We start from the raw sequence: 19,032 nt of genomic DNA, 5'->3' as shown, positions 1-19,032 counted from the left end.
CTTTTAGCAGGAAGTACAGCGTCTCCATTCAAGGACTTTTGTATTCTCCTCTTGCCTAAGAAACTCTTGAACTATATCTATCCATAAGAGGTCAGTAATGCTTGCAAACAGTACAGGGAGGACAGGGAAGTCTGCAGAATACAAATCTGACGTCTCCCCCAACACTAATATGTTAGAGGTTGACTATAAGATTTATAGCTGAACACTAGTTCCCATTTCCATGGCTGCAGCAAAGCCCTTTGTATCAGTTATAACATACAACCTCAGAACCACAGTGATGCAAAACAATGAGCATTTTTTGGCTCCTCTGTTTGCAGGGTCAGTTGAGACGGGCTGGGCTCAGCTCTTGGTTAGGTTTGATCACATATTTGGGGTCTTATATATAGTTTACCTTTGGCTGGGATTTAGTAACATTGCAATCAGTTAAGGAAAATAGATTTAATGAATAAATAAATAAGTGCATTCAATGTGCATTTTATAAAGTATTTCTTCATGCCTAGCTCTGTGCTGGAAGCTGAAGAAACAATATAGGCTCAACTGTCACTACACTACAAATTTCCAAGGACCTGAGTAGGAGGTTCCCAAACTGTAATCAAAGAAGGATTTAAAAGACCACAGAGAAGGTGGTAACGCACTTGGCTGAATACAGGCGAGATAAATCAAAACAACCAAAAACTCTTAAGCTTCTATCTAGGCAATCCACTGACAAGCTACATTTATATGCCTTTTATGGTTTGTGTGCGCTATGGAAGCATCCATTATCACCACACTCTCCTCTCCAGTGTCCTCCGATTTCTCTTTCAATAACATCTTCTCATTTAAAACCTGCTCTTATCATGCCATATAAGTTATCTTTGTTCCACAGAGAGTTTGGAAAGGGTAGGGTCATAAAGATGATCGGCTCTAGCATTCAACCACAAAACCAGTGGGTCTGAATGCTGACAAAGTGGAGGCCTGATGGATAGCACGCATGAGCCCACAGTAACCAGGATAAGATTGAGTGGATTTGGAGCTCGATCCAGTGGTACAGACAAGCAGCCCTAGGGAGGAAAAGTACAACTGTTAAGAAGACACAGTCCCTGCCCTGAAAATTAGCCACTGCCCCAATGGGCTTTGGAATTACAGTGCTAATAAGTAGTGTTTAAGATCAAACTAAAACCACCACTTTTCCATGGAGACGTGACATGTTTCTTCAACCTCAGAAACTTTTCGGTGCTGAAATCTTAGAACACTCAGAATCTGCACCATGTAATTGAACAACTAATTGCATTTTTCCTAGTAATGCTTGCTGGTTTTTTTCAGGATGGTTAGTCTTTTACTCCTACCAGATTGCAAACTCACTAAGGCCTAGGAACATAAGCCTGTATAGAATTGAACGAGACCTTCGAGATCACTCTGTACAATCCTTTCATTTCTACTACTGAGGAATTAGAAGACTAACAATTGGTAACTTCTCCAAGTTCATATAGCCATGTCATGTTTAGAAAACTCCTTATAATTCTGTGTTAATCTCCTCTCCATTGATGAGGAAAGGAGGGTAGGTGTAGATTTTCCTGTAACTTTGTTATAATACATTGTTTTTTTCACCTTGAGGCAAATGATTGGTAAAAGACACAGCTCTGTAGTTATTCTCCAGGCTTTTTTTGAGAATGTGGATCAGTTATCTTTGTGTTCTGACCAGCAAGACTTGAATGTAGAAGTTGTAAAACTCTACACACTGATTATCTCTCCCAATACAGAGTGAGGCAGGTACAAATCGATAGCTTTCAACAGCTGATGAAATAAGCTTTGGCTATGAGTTAGAAAGAGCAATTAAAATTTGACCTAGGTGTGACAGATAAAATAAATGGTAGTATTTTAAGAAGTTACATTTGGGTCTAGAGGTGAGAATGGTATTTTTTTTTTTGCAGCAACCCCAAATGAGAGATTTCTTCTTGCATTGGGAGTCTTAAATGGTTTACTAAGTCTTTTCCACCACCAAACAAATGTATTCTTGAGCTGGGAATTCCTGGGCTTTGATAATCATCAGTCATGATAGCAGAAATGTGGAGACTAAAGCAATAGATTTATACTTTTGCCTTTTTCTCCACTATGACCAATATATAGCCCATTTTAATATTTTTCTTTAAGAAAAACAATTTAAATAGTTTGAGAAAAGGAGCTGGATTAGAGAAAATTTTGCAATAGTTCTTTAACCTCATGCCTAGGTAGAAACCATTCTTTAACAGAAATAGTCTTTCCTTGCATGGAACTGAACTGTTCATTCAGTCAGTTTCATCTCCAAAGGAATGAAGAGGTTTTTAATGCTGATTCTTTTCACTTTTTAATATTTTAACAGCTGTATGGAGTTTTAACTTGCCATAAACTGTAAGTATTTAACATATATAATACGATTTGGTAAGATGTGACGCATGAATGCCCATGTGAAACAGCGAAGTTTCCTTGTATCTCTCTGTAATCTCTTCCTACCCATCTTGCCCCATGGTTCCCAGGCTCCCATCAATTTACTTTCCGTCACTAAGACGTTTCACATGTTTTTAAATTTTATATAAATAGAATCATACATTGCATGCTCTTGTGCATGGCCACTTTCACCTAGCATAATCATTTTAAAATCCATTCATTTTCAGCATGTAGTTTATTCTTCTTGGTTCAAAATAGTATAATGCTCCATCTTTATATCCATGCACCTGTGGATGGACATGTGGGTTATTGCCAGTATTTGCATGTGACAACTAAAACAGCAGTGTACCTTCATGGATATTTATATGGAAATTCACTTTAATTTCTCTGGGGTGAATACTTAAGAGTGCAATGGCTGAGTCGTACAGTAGATACAGGTTTCAATTTACACCGAAACTGCCAAGCTATAGTTGCAGAGTAGTTACACCAGTGTGCATTCCCACCAGCAGTTTAGTTCCAATTCCTGCCCATGCTTACCCACACTTTGTGGGTGCTCTCATTGCAGCTGTTCTCATAGGTGCGCACGGGATCTCATTGCACTTCTAATTTGCGTTTCTCTATCAACTAATGATGTTGCACATCTCTTAATAAGCTTATTTGCCATTCGTATATCTTCTTGAGTAAAAATCCGTTTAAATCTTTTTTCCCATTTTAAGTAAATTGTTCTCTTCTAATTAAGTTTTGAAAGTTCTTTATATATTTTGGATACAAGTCCTTTATGAAATACACTATTTGATATGAAATATTTTCTCATAGTCTGGAGGTTGATTTTCATTCTCTGCAAAGTGTCTTTCCAAGAGAAAGAGTTTCAAAGTTTTGATGAAATCCAGTTTATCAATTTCTGCCTTTATGGATCATGTTGATCTTATGTATTAAATATTCTAGGTTTTCTCCTATCACTTTCCCCTTTCTCTAGAAGTTTCTTATCTTCAGGCCTGTGAGCCATTTATAATTAAATTTGGTATATGGTATAGATACAGATCAGTTTATTTTTGCTTATGGGCAGACAATTTTCCAGCATCATTTATTAAAAAGGCTATCTTTAATGAATGAATTGCTTTTTCATTTTTATTGGAAATCATATATGTCAGTTTCTGGCTCTCTATTTCAATCAAAGGTTAGATCAGTGCATCTACACACAGCATCACCCTTGTTGATTACTGATGCTTCATAATACCTTGAAATTGGATGGTATTGGTCCTCAAATTTTGTTCTTCTTTATCAAAATTGCTTTGAGTACTCTAGATACTGTATATTTCTGTACAGATTTCCGATTCATCTTTTCAGTTCTTATTACAAAACCTTTTGAGACTTTTGTTGAGATTGTATTAAATCTACAGATGAAATTGAGAGAGATTGACTTCTTAAAATTATTATCTTCCTATCAATGAACATAATACCTTTTCTATTTATTTGAATCTTAATTTCTCATAGTAATTTTCAGCAATGCTTTGATTTCAATTTCTGATTATTCATTAATAGTGTTTCATAATGTAGATAACTTTCATACTGAAATCTTATCCTGCCGCCTTATAAAACTCACAAAATACATGAGCTGTAGTGTCTACTACTTTGTAAATTTCACAGTAATTTCTAATAAATGATTGTGTTGTCTCCAAATGAGGGCATTTTTGTTTATTTCTTTCAAAACTGTACATCTTTTATTTCACTTCTTCTTCTAATATGCTGGCTAGAACCTTTAGTGGCATGTAGAATTCAAGTGGACATCCTTGCTTTTTCATGATCTTAGGTAGAAAGCATCTAGTGAAATCTTTTTTCATTAAATACAAAGTCAGCGTTGGCATTTCACAGGTGCCCATTATCAGTCTGAGAAAGTTTGCTTCTACTCAAGGACCTATGAATCATGAATCTTTTTCAGTCTGACGAAGGGAAAACAGACACAATTCCTGACTGTGTGTTCTCAGGGCCACATCTTATGAAAAATCTATAGTTCATTACTGGGTTAATGAAGTTTTCTTATACTCTTAGGTTATTGAGAGTTTTTTGTTTTGTTTTGTTTTGAGACAGGGTCTCACTATGTAGTTGAGAAGTTGAGATTGAGATTGATCTGGAACTCACTATATAGTCCAGGCTGGTCTCGAACTCACAGTGATCCTCCTGCCTCAGCCTCCCAAGTGCTGGGATTATAGGCATGCACCACCACGCCCAGCTGAGAGTTCTTCTTATGCAAGAAGAACAGCTGATGCTTTTTCTTTCTCTTGACGTTGTCTTGCAGTTTTTCTTGTTTAGTGTGATCGTGTAGTAGATTACACTGGTTTTTATTCTTTGTATAAAATGAATTTGATGCCATCGTAGGAACAGGGTTGGACGCACTTTCAGGTTTAGCGGGCAACAATGGCGGCACTGGTGAGTGATGTGTGGCTGAGGTATAGGAAGAAGGTGGTTGGCTCGGATGCCACGAAGTTGTCATTTTGTCCATTGGTGGTGATGTATTCACCACAGTAAGTGATGAGTGGTGTGTTACCCTCCACCTTACAGCCAGGTGTGGGTTCTTCTGCTCATGACACTATTGCAAGGGTGGAGGCAATCTATGAGAGCATCTTCATCTAAGTTCCACGTGTGAGTCTAAATTTCATTTTGATTTTATACTTTTTTTTAAGTGTACTTTTTTATCAGTGAAAACAAAAAGAATCTGACTCTGATACCAGACATCAGGCCCATGACTATACTGAAGTTCAGAGGTCCTGATTCTTCTGGATAAACTTACCCTTTGTATTTCTATTTTGGGTGTGAAATTGATCTGGAGAAATGTGTTTCCTTTAGAAGTTGCAGGATGTTAACACAATATTGTTAATGGACATTATTTGTACCTGTGCCTCTCCTTTTACTCTAACCCACCTGCTATTCTTTATGTCTCCCACAAAGAAGCCACTGAATGGTGAGGGATGTGCCCATGGTATATTATTAAAATTCAGAATGAATTTCTCCATGTATCTGTAGTCTGGGTGGCATTAGAATATTACTTTAAGTGCTTTATACTGATGCATTACAGTTTACATTTTAAAAATTCTGTTTTTCTTGGAATCTACTATTTCCCACTATTATTTCTCTTGGAGAAATCTATAATGTACTTTGAATGACTAAATGATAAAGGGATTTCTAGAATGTAACCCATTTGTAAGTTGGAGATAGTCTGAATCTTGTATTGATATACAATGTTAATACATAGGTGTCTTACAGTATGTATTTAACAATATGTGGAAGCATTTGAAATGGCCATAAAAAAGATGCAGTTTCTTGTGCAGCAAAATGAAACTTGTAGGGAAAAAAACCTGCAGACTGCTACTGAACTGTCTGAGACAGCTAAAGTTGAAATTGATTCTGGCAAGGCCATTATGGGGGTAATTGTCCAAGAGAATGTTTTCTTACACAGGAAATTAGAGACAGGGAAAACATTATTAAAAGTAAAATTTTGTAGATTTTGAGTCTGCCAGAATGTGTAGCAGCTATTGCATCCCCTTACGGGATTAACGCCTAAATTGAATTTTAGTTAGATTTAAGCTGAATTTCAAGCTGAAGAACCTTCAAGGAGGGAGAAAAAAGGCAGAGAGATTCAAGATGTTGTTTGATACTGTGAAAGCCACCCCCCCTTACATTTTTTAAGAGTTACACAAAAAGGTAAAGCAAGGGGTTTTATTGCTTATATTAAATGAAAGATCAAAATGTTTTGATTGGTGCTTTTGAAAAATCTGGTCATGGTTCTGCACCAAAACTCACCATATGTATGTGAATCCAGAAGTTAGATATGACAAGATATGAAAAATATCTGTCACGAAATCTCTTGATTAAACTCTTTAGCAAAATGCAGAATTGATTCACTAATTAGGGAATATGAGAGTCGGTGTTGGTGTCTGTGTTTGCTGTGTATGTCCTACTATAAAGTGTGTGTGATTTGAGGGGAAGAAAGTGCCAGGATTAAAAAGTTTAATTTGACAAAAGAGTTCTCAAATACCTGAATTACAGAGATTGTTCATTTTAATAATTTTAATGTTATCGATTATGTCAGTAGTCCTTCAGATTTTCTTTTTAAAATGTGGCCGTATTGACACAGCAGCTTCTACCTCTCTGCATTAATTTAAGGGAATAGTGATTGTACTTTGTCATGTAGCTAGACATTTTTGGACCAGACAGGATCTACATTCATTAACAGCTCATTTATTTACCATTACAAATTTTGCATAAGTGAACTTTCCAGATAAGTAAAATTAAATCCATGAAATTCTCATTTAAACCATTTTCATGGAAAAGGCTCAAATTTCCTCATTTCTTTAGAAAGACTGCAAAATTCAAGATAATTGGGAGGAGGAAATCCTGATGTCTTGAGGACAGGAATTAGAATATAATGGACAGGCTAAGTGATGCACAATAAAATTATACTTTTGCATAACATTTAAAGATAAAAATGGTCACTCTATAAAATTAAATGGCAAAAGCGGGGTATAAAGCTGTTTTTGTATAACCTCAATAATTACATGTAGTGTATCGCAGAAAAAATATGAACCACATTAAATTAGGAACAAGAGTTCTTTCATATGAGGAATTAAAATGTTTATTTAAAATTTTTTTCTCAAATCTTTTTTTAATTTTCCAGATTTTTTACAATATACTTTTTAATATAATTAGGTTTTTTTTCCAAAGCTTGTTAGACTTTAAAATTATGTGATAGATTTCCTGTTTATCTCTTATTACACAGTGCCTGGTACATATCAAGCAATGAATAAATGTTTTTGTATGAATAATATATGATCAGAGAACATTCATTCATTTATTCATTTTTGCATAAAACATTCCCTCAAAAATTCCAAAAGCATTTCCATAAACATGCTGTCTGTGAACTGTTTCACTTAAGAGAAAACTTTCTTATAGATTTCTTGTATAGACTATGATTTTTCTTGAAGATGAAATCATTATGAGGAGGCAAAGGGGCCCACTAGATTTAATATGGATATCCTCATCTTATATTTACATTCTGTAGAGCAAAATAAGGAATATGCTGTTTACAGCTCCTAGCCAGAGTAAATCCTTGAGAATGTACCACTACAGCCCCAAATTTCTGGCAGAAGCTAGTTGTCTGCTTTGACAACTACATCAACCATACTATTCAGTTCATTTAAAGCTCCATAGAGCGAAATATATTCTCTACTATGTTCTCTACTATTGTTCCTTCAATTCACTGTGAATAATCAGAGGAAAGGAAATCACCTTGGTTAAAATGCTTTGTAGTGCTTTCTGGGGTAGCCAGACTTGACCTTTGAGCTCTCGGAGGACTGGTGACTGATTGTGACAGTGTTGTCACTTCTTTGGCTGTAGCTATCAGAACACACTCAGAGGCCATTTGGACCTTAGTGTCATGGCCGCACCTGGGCCCATATGTTCTCGTACATGGAGGCAGAACCGAGCAGCAGTTTCTGAATGGGCTCTGGAGGTTCACCACATGGATTCCTTTAATTTCTTTCTTGAACAAAATACTTAAACTCTCTGTGCCTCAGTTTCCTCATCTGTAAAATATGCCAACAGGAGGATCTACCTCATGTAGGCCTTTGAGAAGCTTAAATGAGATAAATCATGTCCCATACTTAATATAGTTCCTAGGTCATTTGAATGTTAAAGAAATATAATTGTTGTAATTAGCTTTTCCTTATGATTAACAACACAGCTCTGAATGTAAAACTTTATAAATTCTTAATGGGCCAAAAATGTTGGAAGAGAACAGCAAGTCTGTCCTGGCAGATTATAGACAAGAGCAGCAGGTCCTCAAATGATAGTCAATACGCAAATCCAGTCTTCTGCCTCTTTATGTGAATAAAACCATTGATTTACATAGTCTCTGCACTGGAAAGATTGAACAGTTGCAACAGAGACTAAAACTGCATGACACGTAAAGCTTAAAACATTTAGTATGTGGTCCTCTTCAAAAAATATCTGTCACCCTCCTATGCAGAGCATAAAGAGAATAAAAGGAACCAAGGAAGCATACGTGGGAGTCAAAAGAAATGCAGTACTTAGAGAAATAAGTATTTCACAAATACTGATTCGATTTACATTTAGCAGAAAAGAAGTAATAGTAACCACTAAAGAAACAGGTGATTACATAAACAGAAAAACTTCAAGGAATAAATAGCAGTTAGCTTATTTGAGGTCACGGAAAGGAATCAATTTGAAAGGGAAAGGGAAAGTAAATAAACATAAAGTCTCTTATTATCAACAAATAAAATAAAAAATGCCATTTTTGTTCTATGTATGTCTGTGTGCCAAGACAATAATAAAATCCTTGCAAAAATAGAAATCTGTGATGTTGTAGGCAATTGTTCAAAATGTGTGTGTGTGTGTGTGTTTGTGTGTGTGCATACATCAAGAATGCTGAAGCTAACTATACGATGACTAAGGCAGAGAAAACAGAACCTGAGAACTGAGAAAAATTTGGTTTTCTGATTAACTAAAAGTACATGGAAACTCTTGGGAAATATGGGAAGATCTGCAAGGACATGCAGGATACTGAGAAACAACAAGTAGATGATGTTCTGAACTTAGTAGTATAGCCTTTGGGAAGATCAAGGCCATAACTTGTTCCCAGTACAAAACATCACATAAAATATCAGGCCATACTATTTTGCTACAGAAGAAATCACTAAACCTGTGGGGCAAAGTTACCAAAACTACAAAACTTTTCATCACTTCCTCCTGCTGAGGGTTGGCTACCCACGCTATGCAGGCACCAAATGCTAATATCAGAGTAAACATACAGAATTCATTTGAATCTGTAAAGTTGGAGTCTGTAAACCACATCAGTTATAATTAATATTAAACTCTCCATTCTCAAATGTAGGATAACTTCTCTCATGTTTCAGTTGGGGGTGACAGAATAAGGGGCAGGCTGTTCAATGACCTGGTATCTTGAACAGAGCTTCTAAGATCCCCCAAGTCCTCATTCAACTGATCACATGGCACAAACTTGAAGTGGAGGAATGCATGGAGGTTCACACTTAGATGTCCTTTGGTTGCTTCTATATCACCCAAAGTTCCCATAGAATGATCACCTTTCCCCTTCCTTTGGATTATGTAGACTTTTCTTTGTCAGTCTTGGGTAAAGGACTGAATACTGTAGGGAGCAACTTAAACATTAAACTAAGACAACAGAATCAAAACAAACATAACACTAGCTACTGTCTCTGGGGAAGAAAATTCTTTACCATGTACTATGCTCCAATTTTGGAATCAGTGGATACCTGCTGAGACATTAAGTTCATTAGATTTATTCTGCACTGACACTCTGAATTGTGTGATTTCTTCATTGATGCTGCTTTCATGGTTCCATCATCATTACAATGCACTTGGGAGACAGACTTGGGAGCTGTATATGGCAGCTTTGCTCTGTCGCACATATGGCTGGATACATCAAAAGCAGTGAGGGATGCAAGGTTGAAATTAACTCCGTTTAGACTAAAGCATTATTTCTATTGGACTGAAAGCAAGATGCATGAACTAAGGATTCCCAAAGCATTTTTTACTTCTTTTCAGTCTGGAGGGAATTAATAATGATGCACCTATTATTGAATTCTAGATATTTTAATAGTTTCCAAAATGTGAGCTTAAACCCATACATTTATAAAAAACTGGAAAAATGCAAACTCATTAAAATGTTAAGATTTTTTTCTTTGGTTGGTGAGAATATAATTTTTTCCCTGCTTTTCAAAGTCTTTCTAAAAAGTCTATGTATTCTTTCATAGCAGAGAAAATATATAATAAATTGCATTACATTAGTTTATCTAATTTCTTCTAGCATATTTGGAAAAAAAAGAAAGAAAGAGAAAATTAGCTTATTTCCTGATATGACAGATGGATGTCTGGGAACTACATTTTAAAAATGATTTTAATAAGTGAGAGTAGGCAAAATAATAACATTTTTCTGGCATTTAAACCTAATATAAATGAGTAAAAAGGCACAGTCCTACCTTAATGAAATATTTCTGCCAAAAATCATTCATTTTTATTTGTCATGTGGATAAATAAATGTTATTCTCCCCCAACTCCCACCATTAGTTCTACTTCTGTTTTCTTCCTGCCATTTTTACCTTTCTCTTTTTCTTTCTCCCCATCTCTGCTTTTATTATTAAAATCTGAGAAGGAGCACAATTGTTCAAATACATTGAAATAAAGATGTTTGTCTTTTGAGGTAACAGTCTTTGCCATTTTGTACATTTATTTCTCATCTTGCTTCCTACTCATAAATTATATGTGTGTGAATTGTTCTTTCTATATTGTTCATTAAACTTATGTATATATTATTCTAACTCTACAAACAGGTAGTAACTAGGACATATTTTCCATTAATGAGAACTTTTTGATATATCTACATTGCAATTCAACCTTTACAGACACATTTGTAAGTGTATATATGCTAAGATATGTATTTTAGGCCATTGTAAGTACTATAAGTACAAAAATTGCTATGTCTAAAACAATTTGTACTTTTCCATTTGCAATTTTCTTAGTCTATTATAAACAAATGCACATTTTATAGAGCACATTTAAATGCATTATTTCCATGCTTTAAATGTACTCTTTTTAAAAAGGGCATTAAAAGAAATGTTAATGCAGTCATTTTACTAATTTCACACAGGCAAAGGGTAAATCGCTTGAAGATTGGAAATTCAAATAAAACATCCTGTGTTGAAAGATATATAATCCTGTATTTTTAGTTCAGCAGTGAATCAATCAGGCTGAACCCGATACTATATAGAGTAAATATGACCAAATTAAAAAATGCAATCCGCAGTTTAGAGCCCTGTATACTTCCAACTCGGAGAGATCTGTGTGCGTTCCTTGATGTCTATTTCTACCACTTACATACATGAACTGAGGTGCGTTCATGAGGTCTTATTGAAAGTTTCTTTCATCTGGGAATGAGTGCTCATCTTATAAGGTGTGAAACAGTGCACACAAAACATCCACGTAACAAGAGGTCTGTAGTAGCTGCTCACACCCGTGTTTTCGCTGTTGCCCTCCATCAGTTCACGACCCAGTCATTTATCCCACAAAGCAGAGCTCAGCTCTTCCTAGATCTCGTTCTAGTGATAAATCCACTGTGCCATTTCCTTTAATTCCTGGGATGTCTCCATTCCAACAACAGACATGAACATAGACGCCACTGTTAGTGGGGACATAACAGTGCTCCCAGTGCACAGTGTGTCCACTCCTTGAGGGCAGAAATGGGCTGGGGGCAAAATAAACATAAAACCAAGTCCGAATGGTAGAATTCTTCAGCATATGCTGGGCTTTCATTTCTATCCTCCGTTTTTCAGCTAGCCTACAAATTCCTATATTTTTCCCCCACTGGGGGTATTTAATCAGCTTATATAAAAGGTCTGTTTAAAAAACATGCCTGGCATTGAAAATCAATAAACATTATTAATTTGACATTTTCAGTGTTAATTTCCTGGAAATAGTGGCTCCGACCACATTATCTTTATATGGGTTTCACCTTATCTTAGCTGAGCTCCTTTGCTCCTGAAAACTTAGCACTCGTGGAGCCTGAGACAAATCCTGCATTTACTGGGTAAATGGCAGGGTGCAGGCTCACACACACCTCATATGGACCTGCTACATCCAATGTTCTACTGTGAGCTACTGAGCCCTTTGGAAGCCACCTCTTGGGACCTTGACTGCTTTTCTTGTTCCTGGGTCCATCTGTGCCTCATTAAGTTGCCCAATATTCCTTCCAAGAGAGAAGTTATGGTTTATTTCTTCTACCAGTGATCTAGGGGTGGAAGTCTGCTCTGAGTCTTCTCTTGATTTACTTTCTAAACTCACTCTGAGCAGTAACCTAAATTTTTCTGATTCCTGGGTCAGCTGATATATATAAAGTAACTGTCTTGAGCAGTATCCATTTCTTGCCACTCTACTCTTCAGATGCCAAACTGACCTAACTTGTTACATCTCTTTATCTGTATTGGTGTCGCCACAAACACCGCAGCCCTATCCCCACCAGTATGCCCACTTTCCTTGACTCAACCTTACTTAGTTGGCCTCTTCCTAGCATCTACTGGCTTCTTGGCTCCTTCTCTGACCTAAAAAAATTCAAGAGTGCAGTAATAGTTATGGCTTTTTGGCCCAGGAGTGTGGCGGTTGAGGAACAACCAGAAGTCTTACGGCAGTCATTCTAAAGGCTCCAAATTATATGGATTTTTTCCCCTCCATTAATTTTGTTCTGAATCTATAAATGCCATCTGGGATTCTTTAAAAGTTTTCTCAATCAGTGTTTGTGCTTTGAAAAATACTCCATCTTGCCTGGTTGTTGGCTGTTGAGAGAATTGATGCTCTGTTCTTTGTTCTGCTATGCACCACCTTGAGAGGCATTTCTCTGTTTAGGGATACACGGAAAGCGTTATTTTTAACAGATAAGATGACTGAGAAGATAGCCTTGACATAGACCCAATAAAACAGAAATAGGATAATATTAAGACTGCTGGAGATGGAGTGCCCTGGGAAATGTTTGTGCTCATTCAATACAAAGTTCACACACACACACACACACACACACACACACACACACACACACACACACACACACACACACACACACACACACACTGTATCCATACATATAGGTCTGCCTGGATTAAGTGAGCTGTCTCCACCTTCCCACAGGAAAGGAGCTGGGGCCTCAGCAGGGGTAAATGAGCTTCCTGCAGGTTTAAGGAGCTGTTCCCTGATCCAAACTGGGGTGCTTGAACAGTTCTGATAATGAAATGAAATGAATTTTCGACTGCTATAGAAATGCTGCTCAGCCGACCCAAACAGGCATCTCCATTGGTGCTCACAGACAAAATGAGTTCATCACAGATGTGCCATCTCTTAAAAGTCTTCCTCTTGTTTTATTTTAAGCAGCTCTATCTCTCCGAGTGGGTCCTTCACAAGGTTATCCGTGTCTGAGCTGCAGGAAGAGTGTCCAACCTGCCTCCTACCTCTTCATGTTTCAGCCTGGCCATCCTGTTAGAGGGATGCAGTTGGAGTGAGGGCAGAGCAAGCTCGTGTGGGTGAGCACCAGCCAGGGAGCCCACCTGCATGCACAGGACTATGGAGAGAACTTCCTGGTTAGAAAGATTGATTTACATTCCAACTCACTTTTGTGAGCCTTTCCAAGTTCCTGAGATTTGACCACAGAAGAAAATTAAATTTCTATGAGTAAATGTGACTATGGGAAAGCTAAATAGTAAACTAAGAAAAAAGGTTTGCAAATAAATGACAAAGATTTATTATTCTTTTTTACAGACAGAGAACTTACCAGCCCCTGAGAAATAAAGGAAATCTTCCATTTCTCAATCTCTCCAAGCTGTACAAAGAGCAGTGTCACACAGTTCACAAAAGATAATTTTAATTGGTCTATAAACACATAAAAAAATTACATCTCCACTAATCTCAATTACATTTTTACAAATTGGAACTGTATCAGTTTTATTTAAGATGAACTAAAATGTTTCATTGCTTGTAAGTTTAAGAGCGAGATGATATTTCTTTGACAGGTCAAATGGGAGTATAAATTATTTTTATTGTTTTATAAGTCAATTTATTTTTATGTACACATCATTTATCCAATTTGTGAAAAATTATAATAATATGATAAAATGTTCACTCATTAGCCATTCTAGACTTAAAACATATGTTTTATAAAATATAGAATTTTAATGAGTAAATTTGTAAGAAAAAATTAAATAGCCTGCATCAAAATGAGTAGCAATTAAAAACATTATAGACTTATAGGTGGCTTTCATTTTTTTCTTTCCTGTATTTTCTTCATCTTCTAAAATGATTAACATAAAACATCTATGAACCCCTATATACCTGTGTTTAAAAAGGTACTTACCTGCTCTAGTTTTCTTGTTGTTTTAATATCTAATTGTAGAATATTTTCAGCCACACCTATATTTAAACAGAGCACAGGCAAAGGCTTTCCAGCTGTGGCAAGTCAGGTCTCTGTGTGTGAGTTACGGAGCGTGACCGTCATACACGGACGTTCAGCCTCATCCCTCTGTAATCACGCATAATGTTGTAAATCGTTGTTTTCAGTTTTCCCTGGTATATGTTTCTGTTTAGAAAGAAACCAGCACACATCTCATTACCCAAGGTGTTACCAATGGACATTTTTAGAAAAACATATAGAGGGGGCAGCGATATAGCTCAGTGGTTTCACTACCTGCCTTGGAAGCGCAAGGTCCTGAGTTTAACCCTTGGTACCAAAAAAACAAAAAACATGTACTCGATTTTGAAACACAGCTTGTGATTTAGTGCAGCAGCCCTAGGTTTGGTAAAGTCATAGGCATAGGCCACCCTTCACTACAGAGTTCACGTGGAGTCCGAGAGGGAACGTTGCCTATCCTGTAATTTATAGCACATTGCGCAGCTCTAAATTTGAGGAATGCACCCAGCCCAGATGCGATGGCCTGGCACGATGCATACTGGCTAATGCAGAGAGCTGCCATGTTTATGAGGATGGCCTGACAGACAGCCCACTGTTTCCAGAAGGTCTGATATGACCTTCACCCATCCAGCCTCTATCATTCACACATGTGACCACAGATGCAGATAGTGACCTGTTTACTGCATGCTACAGATTTTGAAAAAAGTATTCATCTTTTATTATGCATCTTGGCTGCAGTAAGGTTCTGTATCTGCCCACAATTAAATTGAAATAATTGTTTCACTTATATAAGTAGATATCTGACCTGGTTTTGACGTCAGTTGGTAACAATACCATTATATAAAAACAGGAAACTAAGCCTTACCAGATGTTAAATAACTGCCCATGATCACACAGCTAGAAAAGACTAAAATGGTAGAAGCGGGTCTTAGTCCCAGCTCTAACACTGACTAGCTACCTGACATGAAAAGCAATACCTAACCTCTCTGTGCTTCTTTCTTTCTGTCCATGGCCTCTCTTTCTCCAGAAAGCTACTCAAATTATTTATGTGATAATAGCTTACAAGGGACAAAAACAGTAGCTGCCTGACTTCTTACATTCTCAGTTCACACTAAGGATCTGCCAGTTGAGCCATATTATAGCCCAAAGCAAACACTGATTCCATGAATTTCCCATTTACTAGTTTCACTGAGTGGGTGACTACCACATCTACCCTTTCTGAGCTCTTCAGAAGCCACCTACCTAAACTTTCAAGTCTTTCCTTTCACATTTAAAGATAAGAATCGAATTCACTCACCACTGAAATAAGTGGTACATGCACTTCGTAGAAACTCTCATGGAAATGTATATTTTAAACGAAATTTAAGAAAAACTCAGCTTTTGCCATTCAAAGCAGGATTTTTTTTTAGTTTATATTAGGAAAATAATCTTGAAAGCTCATCTTGTGTAAGTAGATAAGTTTTTAAAATTACTTATTAATTCTATTAGCTTCCACTAACCTAACCAAAAGGAGGTATGGTGATCCAGATAGTGTAATATTTTACTATAAGCAAAGGAGTGAGGAAGGGGCACAGGGAAAGATTTAGGTACTAGATAAGGGAAAACACAGGTAGGTCAATGGGGGATTTAAAGAAGGAAATCCTAGGCAGAGGCCTTCAAATTAGGTTTGAAAGTATTTTGATAGATAATCAAGACTATGAAGTGATTAAGAATTAAAGAATTGCTTGCAGAAAACCTGGAAGTTCCTCGTGCTAGTCGAACAATTTGGGAATATGTTTAAGTAAGAGTGTATCAGCAGAAGTCTGGGTAGGACAAGGGGCATTTGTATGCAGGTATTTGGCAGATGGGGTTGAAAGGCATGGATCAGAATCCTGAACAAAGGATGCCAACATGATGTTTCAAGAGACCAGATCATAGCAAGAGACTCCAATAGGCCCAGTCTGGGGGACAGACCAGACTGTCACTGGCAGAGACTTGTGAAGATATGCAGGCATTATCTGCTACAGAAATGACCAACCATTTACTCAAAAAAGATAATGTGAACTGATTTAATATATTAAATTATCAAACAAAGACAATTTGAATTTAATGATTCTGAGATATAGTTAATTGGAAGTATTACATTAAGCATATTCCTGATGTCCAGAAGGTAGAATTTTATTTAAGAATATTATTAAGTAAGTCAGTTACATAAACTAAGGAATATATAACTTATCACTTTGAGTTTTTGGTGATATAAATTTTAAAATAGTTTTATTTAGACATATTTTACCTACTGCAAATTTCAGCTACTTAAAGTACATGATACAATGGTTTTTGTGCTTGTTTTAGCCGAATGTACACTAATCCAATGGTTTTTACTATTGAATTTACAAAGTTGTCCAACTATCATGTTAATCTAAATTTAGAACATTTTTATTATCCTTTGCTTCTGGACACTTCTATGTCATCTACTGGTTGCTCAGAACATGGACATCTGTATGTTCAAAGGTGACTGCAAAGCTTCAGAGAAGGTATGGCACCAGTCCTGTGGAATAGCCTACTCACCACACTTTCTCAACTCCCCCTTTCCAAATTTTTTATAACTATGGAGATTACAACTCTAAAGACATCTTCTCAGCTTCCCTTGCAGGTAGAAGTAGCCTGATAGAATTTAGGCTGAAAAATGACCACTAAAATCTTATAGAATCTTGTCCCATCACCAATCTAATATTTTGAACTTCAACAATTGGCTAGTGACCATGAGACAACAGCAGTGATGACAACAATTCCATGCCAAGAATGGAAAAGCAGTGATCTAGGTCTTTGATGGCGCTGACCTCCCTCAAATTCAAGAGACAAAGAAAAAGTGTTTCCTCCGCTGTTTGGTTTGCTCTCCTTATGGCCAAACCCATTTCAACACATGAAAAAGGAAACTATTGCCATCTGAGCACATATCCCAAATGCTATTTACTTATACTCCTGCATCTCTTCTCATTTAAATTTATCAACCCATTCACTGAACATATATTTATTAATTATCTACTAGACAACAGATACTCTTGCAGATGCTGGAGATAAAGTGATGGACTAAAATCCCTGGAGATAAACTCTGGGAATGATATTCTACCTTCTGGAAATTTAAGCTCTGCAAACCTTCTCCCAGATGAGCTTCTCCTTCATTCAAGATGCATGACCTTGTGAAATTAGCCAATTCACAGAGTAGCGGGAAACTGAACTATGATTTCTCCTTTGGGTGTTTCATCTTATTTCACCAATCAAGTTATAAGCAACTTGTGCTTCTTTTATGCCTCAATTTTTTGTTATTGCTTTGGGGGGTGGTATTTTTATTTTGGAGGATTTTTTATTTGCATTTTGGTAGTGTTTTAATAAAGTCTGTCAGCTGACTAATTTCTTGGTTAAAGAAAATAACTTGCAAACTTGCCCAAAATACCTGTCCAGCAACCACTACCTCACTTTCTTCTACTACATGTCCTTCAAAGAAGGACAGAAACACAAATTAGGTCACTTGCACTTTCAGTCGCTCTCTGCTGTCACTTTGGTTTATATATCCTATACAAGTTGGATTTATTTACATTGTTCTTGGTTGACATTTATTTGTACAACCTGTCCTTTGAGTAAATCCCTGCAAATTTCCTCGTTCTTAATGCCATTCCTTTGAGCTATGTTTCAGCACAGAGCTTCCTTTGTTCCCAAGAATTCTGATAATGTCTCCCACAGCTGCCCACAACAACTTATAGAGAAGAATGTGTCTATCACCTGTCCAGAAAGGGGGATACAAGTGCGGTTTTCAATCCACCGTGGCACAGTGTAAGTGGAGAAAAAGTCTTATGTTAAGGAGATTTTAGCTCTCTAATGCCAAGACATCTGCAAGTCTGAACCAGAGGTAACATGAGTGTGAAGAGGAATGTACTTAGTTTAAGCAGCCAAAGCATGGCATCTCAGTATACGAAAGCAACCTACAATATTCAACACTGTAGTATATTAGCACATTGTAATTCAACCTTGTATTGCAAAGATTCCTCATGTAAATGGTTTAGAAAATCTGCAGACCATTATTGTTAATAACAAGCAATTTGCAGCATTTGGAGATCACAAAACCTGTTCAAATTAGTAAACAGTATCATTCAAAGCTCACTATCATGAAAGAGAAGTTAAGCAGTCTGACAAAGACTCCACAGACAGTCACAAGGCACAGCAAATCTACAAGAGGCTAGGAGTCGCACTGTGATGCCCAAATCCCCCAAAGCATAGCACTCTTAGGTATAGTGTTGCCCTCTGGTGTCTTGCTTTCCCACATTACCTATTCATCAGAGTCCTCTCAACTTTCAAAGAGTTGAACTCAAAGGCATGAAAGTGGTTAGATGGAAATTTTAGGATTTGAACACCTGCACGAAAGTAATGAGCAAAAGAGAACTGATGGAAGCCAATTATTCCCCCAAGTAACAGATTATTTTAAGCACTATATAAGTGACTAGATATTGTTCACTTGAGCCCCAAAGAGTCTTCATTTTTATCTCTCATTTTCTCTGTCAATAGATCTCTTCTGTAATTGGTCTCAAGTTAGAGAAAGAAACACATTAAAAGTAAAAATGAAAATCAACAGAAACAAAGGAAATATGTTCTTGCAA

The 19,032-nt window shown here is 36.7% G+C and overlaps 1 long non-coding RNA gene across 2 annotated transcripts in view; it reads left to right on the top strand.

Annotated features, from left to right (window-relative positions):
- LOC104853541 overlaps positions 1 to 13,891 on the top strand; it is a 40,018-nt gene extending 26,127 nt beyond the window's left edge. The window contains exons 4-5 of one of the 2 annotated variants that reach the window (XR_004514795.1): positions 2,339 to 2,367; positions 13,756 to 13,891. This is a non-coding gene — a long non-coding RNA (uncharacterized LOC104853541). The remainder of the gene's footprint in view (positions 1 to 2,338; positions 2,368 to 13,755) is intronic. The other variant, XR_777812.3, reaches the window with a different exon arrangement.
- The last annotated feature ends 5,141 nt before the right edge of the window (positions 13,892 to 19,032 follow it).

This window comes from Fukomys damarensis, unplaced genomic scaffold (assembly GCF_012274545.1).
Source record: "Fukomys damarensis isolate Sample0158 unplaced genomic scaffold, DMR_v1.0_HiC HiC_scaffold_30, whole genome shotgun sequence".
NCBI lineage: Eukaryota > Metazoa > Chordata > Mammalia > Rodentia > Bathyergidae > Fukomys > Fukomys damarensis.
This window is presented reverse-complemented; position numbering and strand designations above follow the sequence as displayed.